General features: G+C 49.2%; 1 protein-coding gene across 1 annotated transcript in view; it reads left to right on the plus strand.

Moving 5' to 3' along the window:
• Positions 1 to 6,302: 6,302 nt before the first annotated feature.
• The window catches only part of LOC132836666 (guanine nucleotide-binding protein G(I)/G(S)/G(O) subunit gamma-8-like), a 43,037-nt gene continuing 33,349 nt past the window's right edge, over positions 6,303 to 15,990 (plus strand). Inside the window, exon 1 of the mRNA XM_060856052.1 lies at positions 6,303 to 6,518. The gene's annotated coding sequence lies outside the window, so the exon portion shown is untranslated. The remainder of the gene's footprint in view (positions 6,519 to 15,990) is intronic.

Here is a 15,990-nt window from a genome sequence, read left to right on the forward strand (position 1 = left end):
AAAACCGACGTTTCAGGCAAAAGCCCTTCATCAGGACATTCCTCACGTCCACTTTCCTGCCCATTCCCTGTATCCCGAGATCCCTCGACTGATCACAAGAATCTATCTCAGCCTAAAGTATGCACAAGGACTCTACAATGGCCAGCAGTTTAAAATGCAACATTTTCAGGGCCACGAGTGTAGAGATTTCAACGAGGTCAGCCAGGCGGATGTAATAGAATCTGAGTTCCTCGATTGGGGCTGTTAACCTGGTTCAATTGGGGAGTCCTGGCTGACAGATATAAACAGGAGTGTCAGGGGTTCTGTTCACTCTGAGAGTTGGCTCTGAGGGAGCTGGGTCAGTGTCAAGGACTCTCCATGTCCAGCTTTGAATATGCCTCGGAGCCCAAGTTTTATGTCTCTGTGTTTTAAGGAATTCCACAAATTCACTCCCCAGTGAGAGAGATAAATGGTGACCTCTCACACCCAGATTATGCACTCTGATCCTCTCCCATAAGGGAAAACCTCATCTCTCAAGCCCTATCAGAATAGTGTAAGGTTTCTAGCCATCTAAACTCCAAAGAGAACAGGGCTAAACTGTTCAACCTCTCCTCGTAAAACAGTCCCTCCATCGCTGACATCAGCCAAGTGAACCGAATCTGGACTGCCTCTAATGCCAAGATACATTTCCTTCAATAAATGATCCAAAGCTGCAAGCAATATTTCCTGCTATAGCCTTGTATAATTTTAGCAAAATCTCCCTATTTTCACAATCCACTGAAAAAATATAGAAACAGGAGGGTCACACTGAGAGCTGGCTGGGTCAGTGTCACGTGCTGTGTAAAATAAAGGATACCAGCCTCTGAGGAGTTGTTTCAGTATTCAAGAGGGCATTGCATGCTTCCTTTTGAGTAGTTAAAAATCACACAACACCAGGTTATAGTCCAGCAGGTTTAATTGGAAGCACACTAGCTTTTGGAGCGATGCTCCTTCATCAGGTGATTGTGGAAGGCTCGATTGTAACACAGAATTTATAGCAAAAATTTGCAGTGTGATGTAACTGAAATTATACATTGAAAAATTGATTGTCTGTTAAGCCTTTCATCTGTGATGGTTTTGAGTACTAGTCCTTTTGAGTAGTAATGGAGGAAAGGTGAGAGATTGGCACCAGATCACAGAGACAGCACAGTCATAACCGGCTGAATGTCTGTGATTAGATTCTAACTTCACAGAAAAGGGTGTGATATGAGACAGCAAAACTGGATTCTATTTATTCCGGGATGAGAAGTGTCGGAGGTGACTGAGGGTGTTGGTAGTGTAAGTGGCTGGGAGACCAGCCTTGGACACACACATACACACACACACACACACACACGCACACACGCACACACACACGCACACACACACACACACTCACATATACACACACACACACACACACGCACACACACGCGCACACACGCACACACACACATATACACACACACGCACACACACACATATACACACACACACACACACACACACACACACACACACACACACACACACACACACACACACACACACACACACAGTGCTTGTTTCAATTTTTCCTCTGGCTGCAGCCTGGCTCCCAAGGACAGGGAGCTGATTTTTCTGAAGAGTTTTGGCAGACCAGGTCCCAGTTGGAATGCAGTCTCCAGGCGGCGGACCGATCTTGTGCTGACAGTGGTAGAGATTACAGCCTTCCCCCACCACCAGCCCCCGATTCAGCAGAGAGCTGGGTCAGTTACATCCGAATGTGTGCTCACAGCCAACCCAGTGATCTCACCGAGAGGAGCACAGGCCGGGCAACTGTGGGAAACCCCACACAAACATCAAATAGGAACAAAACCAAATGCACAGTACAGCACAGTGTACAGGGAGCTTTACTCTGTATCTGACCCCGTGCTGTCCCTGCCCTGGGAATGTTTGATGGGGGGACAGAGTACAGGGAGCCATAACCTCATCACCTCAGGGGATCTCCCATCCACCGCCTCCAACCTCATAGTCCCACAACCCCGCACCGCCCGTTTCTACCTCCTGCCCAAAATCCACAAACCTGACTGCCCCGGCCGACCCATTGTCTCAGCCTGCTCCTGCCCCACCGAACTCATCTCCGCATACCTCGACACGGTTCTGTCCCCTTTAGTCCAAGAAGTCCCCACCTACGTTCGGGACACCACCCACGCCCTCCACCTCCTCCAGGATTTTCGCTTCCCTGGTCCCCAACGCCTTATCTTCACCATGGACATCCAGTCCCTGTACACCTCCATCCCCCATCACGAAGGATTCAAAGCCCTCCGCTTCTTCCTTTCCCGCCGCACCAACCAGTACCCTTCCACTGACACCCTCCTTCGACTGACTGAACTGGTCCTCACCCTGAATAACTTCTCTTTTCAATCCTCCCACTTCCTCCAAACTAAAGGAGTTGCCATGGGCGCCTGCATGGGCCCCAGCTATGCCTGTCTCTTCGTAGGATATGTGGAACAGTCCATCTTCCGCAACTACACTGGCACTACCCCCCACCTTTTCCTCCGCTACATCGATGACTGTATCGGCGCTGCCTCGTGCTCCCACGAGGAGGTTGAACAGTTCATCAACTTTACTAACACCTTCCATCCTGACCTCAAATTCACCTGGACTGTCTCAGACTCCTCCCTCCCCTTCCTAGACCTTTCCATTTCTATCTCGGGCGACCGACTCAACACAGACATCTACTATAAACCGACTGACTCCCACAGCTACCTAGACTACACCTCCTCCCACCCTACCCCCTGTAAAAACTCCATCCCATATTCCCAATTCCTTCGTCTCCGCCGCATCTGCTCCCAGGAGGACCAGTTCCAACACCGCACAGCCCAGATGGCCTCCTTCTTCAAGGACCGCAGATTCCCCTCAGATGTGATCAACGATGCCCTCCACCGCATCTCCTCCACTTCCCGCTCCTCCGCCCTTGAGCCCTGCTCCTCCAACCGCCACCAGGACAGAACCCCACTGGTTCTCACCTACCACCCCACCAACCTCCATATACAGCGTATCATCCGCCGTCATTTCCGCCACCTCCAAACGGACCCTACCACCAGGGATATATTTCCCTCCCCTCCCCTATCAGCGTTCCGCAAAGACCACTCCCTCCGTGACTCCCTCGTCAGGTCCACACCCCCCACCAACCCAACCTCCACTCCCGGCACCTTCCCTTGCAACCGCAAGAAATGTAAAACTTGCGCCCACACCTCCTCCCTCACTTCCCTCAAAGGCCCCAAGGAATCATTCCATATCCGCCACAAGTTCACCTGTACCTCCACACACATCATCTATTGCATCCGCTGCACCCGATGTGGCCTCCTCTACATTGGGGATACGGGCCGCTTACTTGCGGAACGCTTCAGAGAACACCTCTGGGACGCCTGGACCAACCAACCCAACCATCCCATGGCTCAACACTTTAACTCTCCCTCCCACTCCACCGAGGACATGCAGGTCCTTGGACTCCTCCACCGCCAGACCATAACAACACGACGGCTGGAGGAGGAGCGCCTCATCTTCTGCCTGGGAACCCTCCAACCACAAGGAATGAACTCAGATTTCTCCAGTTTCCTCATTTCCCCTCCCCCCACCTTGTCTCAGTCGGTTCCCTCAACTCAGCACCGCCCTCCTAACCTGCAATATTCTTCCTGACCTCTCCGCCCCCACCTTGACCTCCTTCCACCTATCACATCTCCATCGCCCTTCCCCCAAGTCCCTCCTCCCTACCTTTTATCTTAGCCTGCTTGGCACACTCTCCTCATTCCTGATGACGGGCTTATGCCCGAAACGTCGAATTTCCTATTCCTTGGATGCTGCCTAACCGGCTGTGCTTTAACCAGCAACACATTTTCAGTGTTTGATGGGGGAACAGTGTACAGGGAGCTTTACTCTGTATCTAACCGTGTGCTGTCCTGTACTGGGAGTGTTTGATGGGGACAGTGTAGAGGGAGCTTTACTCTGTATCTAATCCCATGCTATCCCTGTCCTCGGAGTGTTTGATGGGGGGACAATGTATAGGGAACTTTACTCTGTATCTAACCCCGTGCTGTCCCTGTCCTGGGAGTGTTTGAGGGAGTGTTTACTCTGTGTGGGTGGCACAGTGGCACAGTGGTTAGCACTGCTACCTCACAGCACCAGGGTCGCGGGTTCAATTCCCACCTCAGGCGACTGACTGTGTGGAGTTTGTGCGTTCTCCCCGTGTCTGCGTGGGTTTGCTCCGGTTTCCTCCCACAGTCCAAAGATGTGCGGGTCAGGTGAATTGGCCATGCTAAATTGCCTGTAGTGTTGGGTTAGGGGTATGGGTGGGTTGCGGGTCGGTGTGGACTTGTTGGGCCGAAGCCCTTTTTTTCAAGATTCATTGACCTTTGGTTGTCCTGGGAACCACGTGATGGACAGAGAACATGAATTGGACAGAAGGATCTTATATGGACCCAGCAAGAGTCGGGGCTGGAACATGTACCGCCATCCAGACGGGTGAATTAGGAAACGAGATGCCCACCCTCTTCTTGACGGTAGGTGCATCTACAGGACGTAGCCTGACATGTCACGAAAGCAGAACTTGCTGGGAAAGCTCAGCAGGTCTGGCAGCATCTGTGGAGAGAAATCAGAGTTAACGTCTCTGGCCCCGGTGATCCTTCCTCAGAAACGGGTCAACGGACCCGAAGCATTAAACTCTGATTTCTCTCCACAGACGCTGCCAGACCTGTGGAGTTTTACCAGCAATTTCTGTTCCTGTTTCTGATTTACAACATCCGCAATTCTTCCAGTTTTTGAAACATGTCCATCTCCTACTAGCCAACACTCAGGTTCCTGGCGGTCTCTCTTTACATGTGCTCAAGCTGCTTAATTGACCAATGTCTTTTGCGTGGGTGGCTGTAACCTTGATGGGAGAACGAAGGCCCTATTATCAAGGATTTTCCATTCAAATGCGTCATGAAACATTTTATTAGCTGTAGCAATAGCCTTGAATATTTTATCGATTGGAGGAAGGGGAGAGTGTCAGAGGAGGAAGTGGGTACGGCAGATGTTGGAGATCAGAGTCAAGATTAGTGTGGTGCTGGAAAAGCACAGCAGATCAGGCATCATCCGAGGAGCAGGAACATCCACGTGTCGGGCAAAAGCTGCATGCTGTGCGTTTCCAGCACCACTCTCATCTTGAGGGTGTCAGAGGAGTTCACTGATGTGATTGTTAAAAGACAAATGTTCCTAAAGGGACCACCTTTCTACAGGAACGTAATTCTGAGATGGGGACAGAGGATTAGATTAGATTCCCTACAATGCGGAAACAGGCCCTTCGGCCCAACAAGTCCACCCCGACCCTTTGAAGGGTAACCCACCCAGACCCATTTCCCTCTGACTAATGCATCCAACACTACAGGCAATTTAGCATGGCCAATCCAACCTAACCTGCTCATCTTTGGACTGTGGGAGGAAACCGGAGCACCCGGAGGAAACCCACACAGATCATGGGGAGAATGTGAAAACTCCACACAGACCTGAGGCTGGAATCGAACCTAGGTCCCTGGCGCTGTGAGGCAGCGGTGCTAACCACTGAGCCACCGTGTCACCCATAATTCGCAAGAAACCCTGGAGGGTTGTGAAGGGGGATCCCAGTTCCATAATGGAGTGGACCATTCGAGGAGAACCTAGATAGGGGCATAAGTGGTGGAGGGAGTCGAGGATTACAATGGTGGAATTTGATGGGGGAAGGCAGGAGGAGCGGAAACACCAGCATGGTCTTGCTGGGCCGAATGGCCTGTTCCTTAGCTGCGTGGTCCCATGTACAGTTCGCTCCTGATAGCGTAGCCTTTCACACGGGGCTCCAGGGCTATTATTAAGCTGCCAAAGCCACGAGATCTTTCTGTTTAAACAGCGGGTGGGAGCACACTGCCGAAAAATGTTTCCATTTTGGTACAGGGCTGTCATTCCGAGCTCAGGGAAGCCAGCCAGCGGCTGCGGTAAGTCACTGGGGAATAGGACTTGTCTCAGGGCCATTCTGCGACATATCAACTCCGGCGACAAAAAGAACTCCCCCCCCACCCCACCAAACTACCTGCATTCCTATAGCGCCTATCACATTAGGAATGAAGCTGCTTCCCAGAACGTTCCTGAAAAGAATTTGACGCCGAGCCAAAGACGGAAAGATTAGATCCACCCACATCCTGAGAACAAATGCATTAAAAAAAACCTTGGTTTCCGGTCTCGCTCTCCTCTTTCATCCGCTGTTTCAAAACATAACAAACCTCGGACTCCCTGAGTCGCCTCTCCAGGCTGGAGGGTTTGAGCTGCCTCCGGCTCAGCCTCCGTCGCCCACTTTAGACCGACCTGCATTTATGTAGCACCTCAGGATGTGCGAAAGCATTTCCCAGCCACTTTATTGAAGTGTAGACTCTGTTGTGATGGAGGGAACACTGCACAGCTCACAGCAAAGCAAGAGAGAATGGTTGGATCATCTTGTTATGGATGTGATGATGCTATCGCGTTAAAAGGTACATTTAGTCCTGGTTTCCTTTAGAGAGAGGCTGGGGGATGGGTGATGAACAGTCTATGAGAAGATAAATCACTTGTGAGGCCTTGGGTCCCTTTTTTTAAGGTTGGAACAATAGAAGCAACCTGACTGGGCGTTGCCAAGCTCAGGATTTTTAATTTTAACTTTCAACCATTATTACTGGGCTGTCAGCAGGGCTGAAAGGCAGTGAATCCTTCCCAGCTGCTACACTCTCTCTCTCAGAATTGTCTTTTGATGATCTTTCCTCTTGGATTGAAGAACTGCATGTGAGACAATCATATTTCCTGAATTGGCCTTTCAGCAAGGATGTGTATATGGGATGCCACTATAATGGAGCAGTTACTGTTTAGTGGTAAAATGATTCATTATTCTGTTAAGTTTTCCCGTGGAGTTAAGGTATTCCAAGCTTCTCTTTCCGTTGCTGTATTTTAACTGCAGTGTTTGAATAAATTATGTTTTGCTTAACATCAAGTAGTATGACCAATTGAATTATATCTGGAACACGGTCCCTGAGAATTGCCTTCAAAAACACGAAGAGTTAGGGTCTAGGCTTCTTTCTTAATATATGTTGACAGTCTCTGGTCTGGACAATAAGGTGGGCAAGAGGCGTACATTGTAATTATTTGTGTACTATGTCTCGATGGCACATGAGAACAGAACACACCTTTGGCTTCGAAGAGGACTGACCAAGAAGATAGTAATGAATGTACATGTGCAGTTACCTGGCTGAGAGGTGATGCAGAGGTGTTGGTGTTTGGCTGGGCTGGATAAAGTCACTTCCCCTGACAAAGGGGCAGCACTCTGAAAGCTTGTGATTTCAAATAAACCTGGTGGACTACAACCTGCAGAGAGTCAGCGAAAACCCAGATGGAAAGATGGGTGGCACGGTGGCTCAGTGGTTAGCACTGCTGCCTCCCAGTACCAGGAACCCAGATTCGATTCCTGCTTCAGGCGACTGTGGAGTTTGCACATTCTCTCGGTGTCTGTGTGGGTTTCTTCTGGGTGCTCCAGATTCCCACCACAATCCAAAGGTGTGCAGGTTAGGGTGGATTGGCCATGCTAAATTACCCCATAGTGTCCAGGGATGTGTTGGTTAGGGTGGATTGGCCATGCTAAATTACCCCATAGTGTCCAGGGATGTGTTGGTTAGGGTGGATTGGCCAGGCTAAGTTACCACATAGTGTCCAGGGATGTGTTGGTTAGGGTGGATTGGCCATGCTAAATTACCCCATAGTGTCCAGGGATGTGTTGGTTAGGGTGGATTGGCCAGGCTAAGTTACCACATAGTGTTCAGGGATGTGTAGGTTAGGGTGGATTGGCCATGGGAAATGTAAGGTTACAGGGATAGGGTGGGGGAGTAGAATGTTTTCAGAGAATGGGTGTGGACTTGTTGGGCCAAATGGCCTGTTTACACATTGTGGGGATTCTGTGATGACAAAAACAGAAGATAAAAGCTGACCAACTCCCTGTCAGCAGGGAGCTATCTCCTGTAGTCCTGGTTTTGTGCTTTCCCCTTCCACTAATCTACAAAAAAGTTACAAACTGCACCCTGTGTTGGTGGCCTGATACATGAGCATGTGGATTATTGAACTGTTAAAGCCTGAGAATAGCCATTAAACTCCCGTGCGCTGCAGGTAAAGGAGGTGCGTCACAACTCATCACCCTGAGTGATGACACCAGATGAACCAAATACATTTCAATCAACTTCCAAAGCCAGAGATCAGCTGTTCAATTACCAACAACAATACTGCTGGTACCATTCAGTGTAACTCCCCCAAAGTGGAATAGCCTTCATGAATAATTCAAAGTTTCAGACGTATAACTTTTTAAACTACTTCATTTTGTTTTGGGAGGCTCTTTTCTCATTTCAAATCTCATGTTTAGTCATTGAGAAACTCTGTGTTTTGTTGACTCAAGAAAGTCTATATTTTTCTGTTATTCTGTAAAATAATGCTTAACTTTTTAATTCTCACTTCTCTTACTACTTTATACTTCAGTCTTATTTGTACCTAGATTTTTTACTCTTATTTGTATGTTTGTACTTCAGATGGCTCCCTGTGTGGTGACATTATACACTTTTCACTGTACTCCTGTACTTGAGTACATGTATTAATATAATTTTAAACCTATAAAACATAGATTTGTAGAGTCGTAGAGTTTTACAGTATGGAAACAGACCCTTCGGTCCAACCCGTCCATGCCGACCAGATATCCCAACTTACTCTAGTCCCATTTGCCAGCACCCAGCCCTTATCCCTCCAAACCCTTCCTACTCATATACCCATCCAGATTCCTTTTAAATGCTGTAATTGTACCAGCCTCCACCACTTCCTCTGGCAGCTCATTCCTTACCCGTACCACCCTCTGCGTGAAAAAGCTGCCCCTCAGGTCCCTTTAATATCTTTCCCCTCTCACCCTAAACCTGTGGCCTCTAGTTCAGTACTCCCCCACCCCAGGGAAAAGGCCTTGTCAATTTACCCTCTCCATGCCCCTCGTGATTTTGTAAACCTCTATAAGGTCACCCCTCAGCCTCCAACGCTTCAGGGAAAACAGCCTCAGCCTGTTCAGCCTCTCCCTGTAGCTCAAACCTGGCAAGATCGTTGTAAATCTTGTAATACAGAAATAAAAGAATGATTAGATTACTTACAGTGTGGAAACAGGCCCTTTGGCCCAACAAGTCCACATCGACCCGCCAAAGCACAACCCACCCATACCCATTCCCCTACCCCTAACCCTACAGGCAATTTAGCATGACCAATTCACCATGTTTTTGGACTGTGGGAGGAAACCGGAGCACCCGGAGGAAACCCACACAGACACGGGGAGAATGTGCAAACTCCACACAGTCAGTCGCCTGAGTCGGGAATTGAACCTGTGTCTCTGGCACTGTGAGGCAGCAGTGCTAACCACTGTGCCACCCACAGATGAGAGGGCATAGGATTTAAAGAGCTGTGGAAACGAAGCAAAAGTGAAGTGAGGAAAACACATTTTTACACAGCGAATAGTTTCGGGTACAAGGTGCGCTGTCTGGAAATGCAATGGAGGCAGGTTCAGTCAGGACAATGAAATATAGTTTTTAACAGTTTGCTGAAAAGAAAAACGGAGGTGATGGTGCAGTGATTCGGTCACTGGCCGAGTAATCTAAAACCCCCGGGGCTACCAGTTTTGAGTCAGCGCTTAACATTTTGGGTCTACTGACCCTTCCTTTCCACAGCGGCTGCCAGACCTGATGAGCTTTTCCAGCAATTTCTCTTCTTGTTCCTGATTGACACCCCCTCTTGGTTCAAACCCCTTCATGATCAAATTTAAATTTAATAACAAATCTGAGGATTAAAAATAAAACCTCACCCCCCCCACCGTGGCAACCCGGTTGCTACTGAAATTTGCTGTGAAACCCCTTCAGATTCGCCGATGAGCTTCAGAGAGGGAAATCGCCACTCTTTTCTGGTATGGCCTACATGTGACTCCAGACCCACAGCAAAGCGGTTGATTCTTAGACTGCCCTGTGGGCAATTAGGGGTGGGTATTAAATGCTGGCCTGGCCATGGCATTATCCTCATCCCGGGCATAAATAAAAAAAACTGGCCCCAGGGCAATCAATGCGAAACTAGCTAGCGAGGCCCATGAACAAATTTATAACGATTAACTCTCGCTCAGCTCATGAACCTGTTCCCTGCATCAGTTCAACCCTGACCGACCTTGTACCTCAATACGACCTTTCCTTTATTCCATAATCTAAAGTCTATCCGGTTCATTTTGTGAAGTTTTACTGGACTCTGAGGTGCAAGAGATTCCTTGGGGGAAGGTGGAGGGATATTTGTGATGTTTTGTGTGAAAGAGAGTACTCTTGGGCCTCAATCCTAAAAGGCCTCACTCCTAAAGAAAGGTTATGCCCCTTCCTCATCACACGTTGAGCACAAGCCAGCCGACATGGGGTATTTTGAGGGTGTTTTGTGTCAATATTTCCTCACAGATGAAGCAACGCTATAACCTTTAGGACAGTGAGGACTGAAGTTTTTGGGTCACAATGGGCCCGAGCTGAATGGGATTGACTGACCACGCTGCCCTCTCCTAGGAAAATATTTTCCCTGTGTTTGGATTTGTGTGTGTGTGTGTGTGTGTGTGAGAGAGAGAGAGAGAGACATAAACACCATGTGAATTCGAACCAGCTGTGAGACATTACACACAGCTGTCTGAATGAAAGGAAACAGCAGTTCAGTCCAGAAGGGCTGGGGGATGGGGTGTAGGCCGAAGACAGACGAGGTCTTGTCTAGACGAGGTTTGGCAGGGGTGGATGGGGAGGAGGGGGGGCAGTGGGAGGCCATCAAAGGACAGAGGCCGGAGCCAGACCTCAAGCCGGTCTGGGGAACCCCGCGACATACTGAGAAATGTCGGAGGTAATATGAGGCAAGTAGGATAGTGGGGGAAGTGAGGGAGGAGAGTTGGGGGGGAGTGTTAGAATTGGGAGGGCATGGCTGGAGTTTTTTTTAAAGAGCCTTGAGACAGGAAGCTTGCCTAATCTCCTTTCCTGCTCCTGATGGAATGGGTTCTGTCTGCAAACCCCATCGCCACATTCCGGAACATTCTATTTGGACTGTATACACACACACACACACACACACACACACGTACACACACACACACACACACACACACACACATACCAAGACATACACAGACACACACGCACACACACACGCACACACACAGACACACACGCACACTCACAGACACACACACACAGACACCCACCCACACACATACATACACACACAAACACCCACACAAACGCACAGACACCCACCCGCGCGCGCGCACGCACACACAGACACACACAGACACACACACACACACACACACACACTCTCACAAATAATAAACACTGCCCAACAAGACAAAACGTTGGAAATATGATCAAACTGTGTTGGAGACTGAGCCAAAGGACGGGTGACTAGAGAAAGAGTCCAGATGTGAGAAGCATCTTAAAAGGAGGGGAGAGAACTCCAGTGATTGGGAGCCTCACTGGTAAAAAATAGCCACCATGGCCGGCACATTGGCTCAATGGTTAGCATTGCTTCCTCACAGCGCCAGGGATCCGGGTCCAATTCCAGCCTCGGGCAACTGTCTGTGTGGAGTTTGCACATTCTCCCCGTATCTGTGTGGGTTTCCTCCGGGTGCTCCGGTTTCCTCCCACAGTCTAAAGATGTGCAGGTTAGGGTGGATTGGCCGTGCTAAATTGAGCATAGTGTTGGGTGCATTAGCCGGGGCTAAGTATAGGAGAATGGGTTCTTTTTGGAGGGTCGGTGTGGACTTGCTGGGCTGAAGGGCTTGTTTCCATGCTGCAGGGAATCTAATCTAATCTAAAAAAAATGGGATAGGTACATGGATAGGGAACGTTTAAAGGGATATGGATCAAACGCAGGCAAATGGGACGAGTTCAGTCTGGGAAATCTGGGCAACATGGATGTGCTGGGCCTAAGGACCCGTTTCCGTGACTCTCTGCTATTGGTGAAGCAGAGCAAACTGGGATCTTCTCAGGAGGTCCAATCAGAGGATATGGAGGTTGAAAGGGTGCAGGGAAGCCATTGCCTTGCCTGCAGTAAGGCCGTTCTCTCGCCTAGGAATGGGTGTACGTGCTATAGAGGGGAGGGCAGTGAAGGTTACCCAGACTGAGTCCTGGGATGGCAGGACTAACGGATGAGGAGAGACTAGGATTACAGTCTCTGGAGTTCAGAAGAATGAGGGAGGATCTCACCGAAATCCATAAAGTTCTAACAGGGGTAAACACAAGAAGGATGTTCCTCAGGAGTCCAGAACCAGGGAGGGGGGTCACAGTCTAAGGATAATGTTGGGACTGAGATGAGGAGAAATGTCTTTACCCAGAGAGTGGGGAATCTGGGGAATTCTCTGCCACAGAAAGTAGTTCAGACCGAAACATTCAAGATTTTCAAGGAGGAGTTAGAATCGCTAAGGTGTGGAAGCAGGCCATTCGGCCCACTGAGACAACACTGACCCTCTAAAGAGCATCCCATCTAGACCCAACCCATCCTCCTGCATTTAGTACGGCCAATCCACCCCTAACCTGCACATCTTTGGACTGTGGGAGGAAACCGGAGCACCCGGAGGGAACCCACAGAGACACGGGGAGAATGTGGAAATTCCACACTCATATACACACTCAGACACACACACACAGATTCACAGATTCGCACATTCACACACACACTCACTCACACACCCACACACACACTCTCACACACATACACTCACAGACTTACACACACACACGTTCACATACACTCACACATCACTCTCACACTCACACACACATTCACACACACACTCACACACTCTCACAAACACACATACAGATACACGCTCACACACAGACACACACACCCACATACAAATACACACAGACACACACACACAGACACACCCATACACCCACACATACTCTTCCTATCACATAGACTCACACTCACACAAACACACATATTCTCTCTCACTCAAACATACACACTCACACACAGACGCAGACCTACTCACCACTCACTCAGACACACACACACACACACACACACACAGCCATCTCCTCACTCCTCTCAGCTCGCAAACACTTCAGGCTGCAGCTGGCTAATTGCTCAGTAATCTGCATTTTGCCTTTCAGGCCGTGTCTGCCCTGGTACTCCAGACCCAGATCGTCAGGGTGAATGAGCACCATTCATCCAGTCACCATGGCAACTGGACTTTTACAGGCCCACTGTGAATGCAGGCCCCAAATTCATAACTAGGCCGAACGTCACTCTAACCCTGCACATTAACTGTTTGAAGGCTGAATGACAGACACACTGAGGGCTCTCAGGTTCCTGGGACCAATGGGATGGACCTATTGACAAAATTATCGTCTTGTCTCACAGAATCCTACTCCCCCTCTCTTGCCCCCTAACATCCCAATCTTCAGCTTTGTGCCTTCTCTATGGCTGGAGTCATGCTCCTCGATATCTCAAGTGTCTGTTCTACATTGCTGACTATTGGGCTACAGGAGTCATCACAGTCCGATTCCCGCTTCATGGGATTGTGTGCGGTGGGAGTGAATGAGAAGGAGTTTCGGTCCGTTGGGATTGTCCACGCCTGGTCTTCCTGATTCCAGATGGATCTCCAGGGGGCGGGTGGGGTAACGGCCATGCTGTGGTTAAGTTCAGGACCTGAATCAAGACTTTCACACAAGAGCAGAGCACACACCACATCATGGGTGCACCGTAGTTAGTATATGGAACAAACAGACATGGATAAAGAGGGGAATGTGGTCAAGGTATCCTATCGTCACAACCGGACGTGAATTCACAGGAATGGTCTCAGTCAATTGGGAAGCAAGGAGACAATGGGAAGCAATTTGCATCTATTGGGATTGTGTACAATGGGAGTGAATGGGAAGGGGTTTGAAACCATTGGGATTGTATATAATGGGAGTGAATGGGATGGGGTTCAGGTCCATTGGGATGGGGTGCAGAGGGAGTGAAAGGGAAGGGGTTTGGATCCGTTGGGATTGTGTAAAATGGGAGTGAATGGGAAGGGGTTTGGATCCATTGGGATTGTGTACAATGGGAGAGAATGGGAAGGAGTTTGGATCCATTGGGATTGTGTACAGTGGGAGTGAATGGGAAGGGGTTTAGGTCCGTTGGGATTGTTATAATGGGAGTGAATGGGAAGGGGTTTGGATCCGTTGGGATTGTGTACAGTGGGAGTGAATGGGAAGGGGTTTGGATCCATTGGGATTGTGTACAGTGGGAGTGAATGGGAAGGGGTTTGGATCCATTGGGACTGTGTACAGTGAGAGTGAATGGGAAGGGGTTTGGGTCCATTGGGATTGTGTACAGTGAGAGTGAATGGGAAGGGGTTTGGGTCCATTGGGATTGTGTACAATGGGAGTGAATGGGAAGGGGTTTTGATCCATTGGGATTGTGTACAATGGGAGTGAATGGGAGGGGGTTTGGATCCGTTGGGATTGTGTACAATGGGAGTGAATGGGAAGGGGTTTGGGTCCATTGGGATTGTGTACAATGGGAGCGAATGGGAAGGGGTTTAGGTCCATTGGGATTGTGTACAATGGGAGTGAATGGGAAGGGGTTTGGGTCCTTTGGGGTTGTGCACGCCTGGTCTTCCTGATTCCAGATGGATCTCCAGGGGGCGGGTGGGGTAACGGCCGTGCTGTGGTTAAGTTCAGGGAACTGAATCAAGACTTTCACACAAGAGCAGAGCACACACCACATCATGGGTGCACCGTAGTTAGTATATGGAACAAACAGACATAGATAAAGAGGGGAATGTGGTCAAGGTATCCTATCGTCACAACCGGACGTGAATTCACAGGAATGGTTTCAGTCAATTGGGAAGCAAGGAGACAATGGGAAGCAATTTGCATCTATTGGGATTGTGTACAATGGGAGTGAATGGGAAGGGGTTTGAAACCATTGGGATTGTATATAATGGGAGTGAATGGGATGGGGATCAGGTCCATTGGGATGGTGTGCAGAGGGAGTGAAAGGGAAGGGGTTTGGATCCATTGGGATTATGTACAATGGGAGTGAATGGGAAGGGGTTTGGATCCATTGGGATTGTGTACAATGGGAGAGAATGGGAAGGAGTTTGGATCCATTGGGATTGTGCACAGTGGGAGTGAATGGGAAGGCATTTAGGTCCGTTGGGATTGTTATAATGGGAGTGAATGGAAGGGGTTTGGATCCATTGGGATTGTGTACAGTGGGAGTGAATGGGAAGGGGTTTGGATCCATTGGGATTGTGTACAATGGGAGTGAATGGGAAGGGGTTTGGATCCGTTGGGATTGTGTACAATGGGAGTGAAAGGGAAGGAGTTTGGATCCTGTTGGGATTGTGTACAGTGGGAGGGAATGGGAAGGGGTTTGGATCCGTTGGGATTGTGTACAGTGGGAGTGAAAGGGAAGGGGTTTGGATCCGTTGGGATTATTGACAGTGGGAGTGAATGGGAAGGGGTTTGGATCCGTTGGGATTGTGTACAGTGAGAGTGAATGGGAAGGGGTTTGGATTCGTTGGGATTGTATACAGTGGGAGTGAATGGGAGGGGGTTTAGGTCCATTGGGATTGAGTACAATGGGAGTGAATGGGAAGGGGTTTGGATCCGTTGGGATTGTGTACAATGGCAGAGAATGGGAAGAGGTTTGGATCCATTGGGATTGTGTACAATGGGAGTGAATGGGAAGGGGTTTGGATCCGTTGGGATTGTTTACAGTGGGAGTGAATGGGAAGGGGTTTAGGTCCATTGGGATTGTGTACAGTGGGATAGAATGGGAAGGGGCTTTGATCCATTGGGATTGTGTACAATGGGAGTGAATGGGAAGGGGTTTGGATCCATTGGGATTGTGTACAATGGGAGAGAATCGGAAGGGGTTTGGATCCATTGGGATTGTGTA

This window comes from Hemiscyllium ocellatum, chromosome 47, assembly GCF_020745735.1.
Source record: "Hemiscyllium ocellatum isolate sHemOce1 chromosome 47, sHemOce1.pat.X.cur, whole genome shotgun sequence".
In the NCBI taxonomy this organism is placed as follows: Eukaryota; Metazoa; Chordata; class Chondrichthyes; order Orectolobiformes; family Hemiscylliidae; genus Hemiscyllium; species Hemiscyllium ocellatum.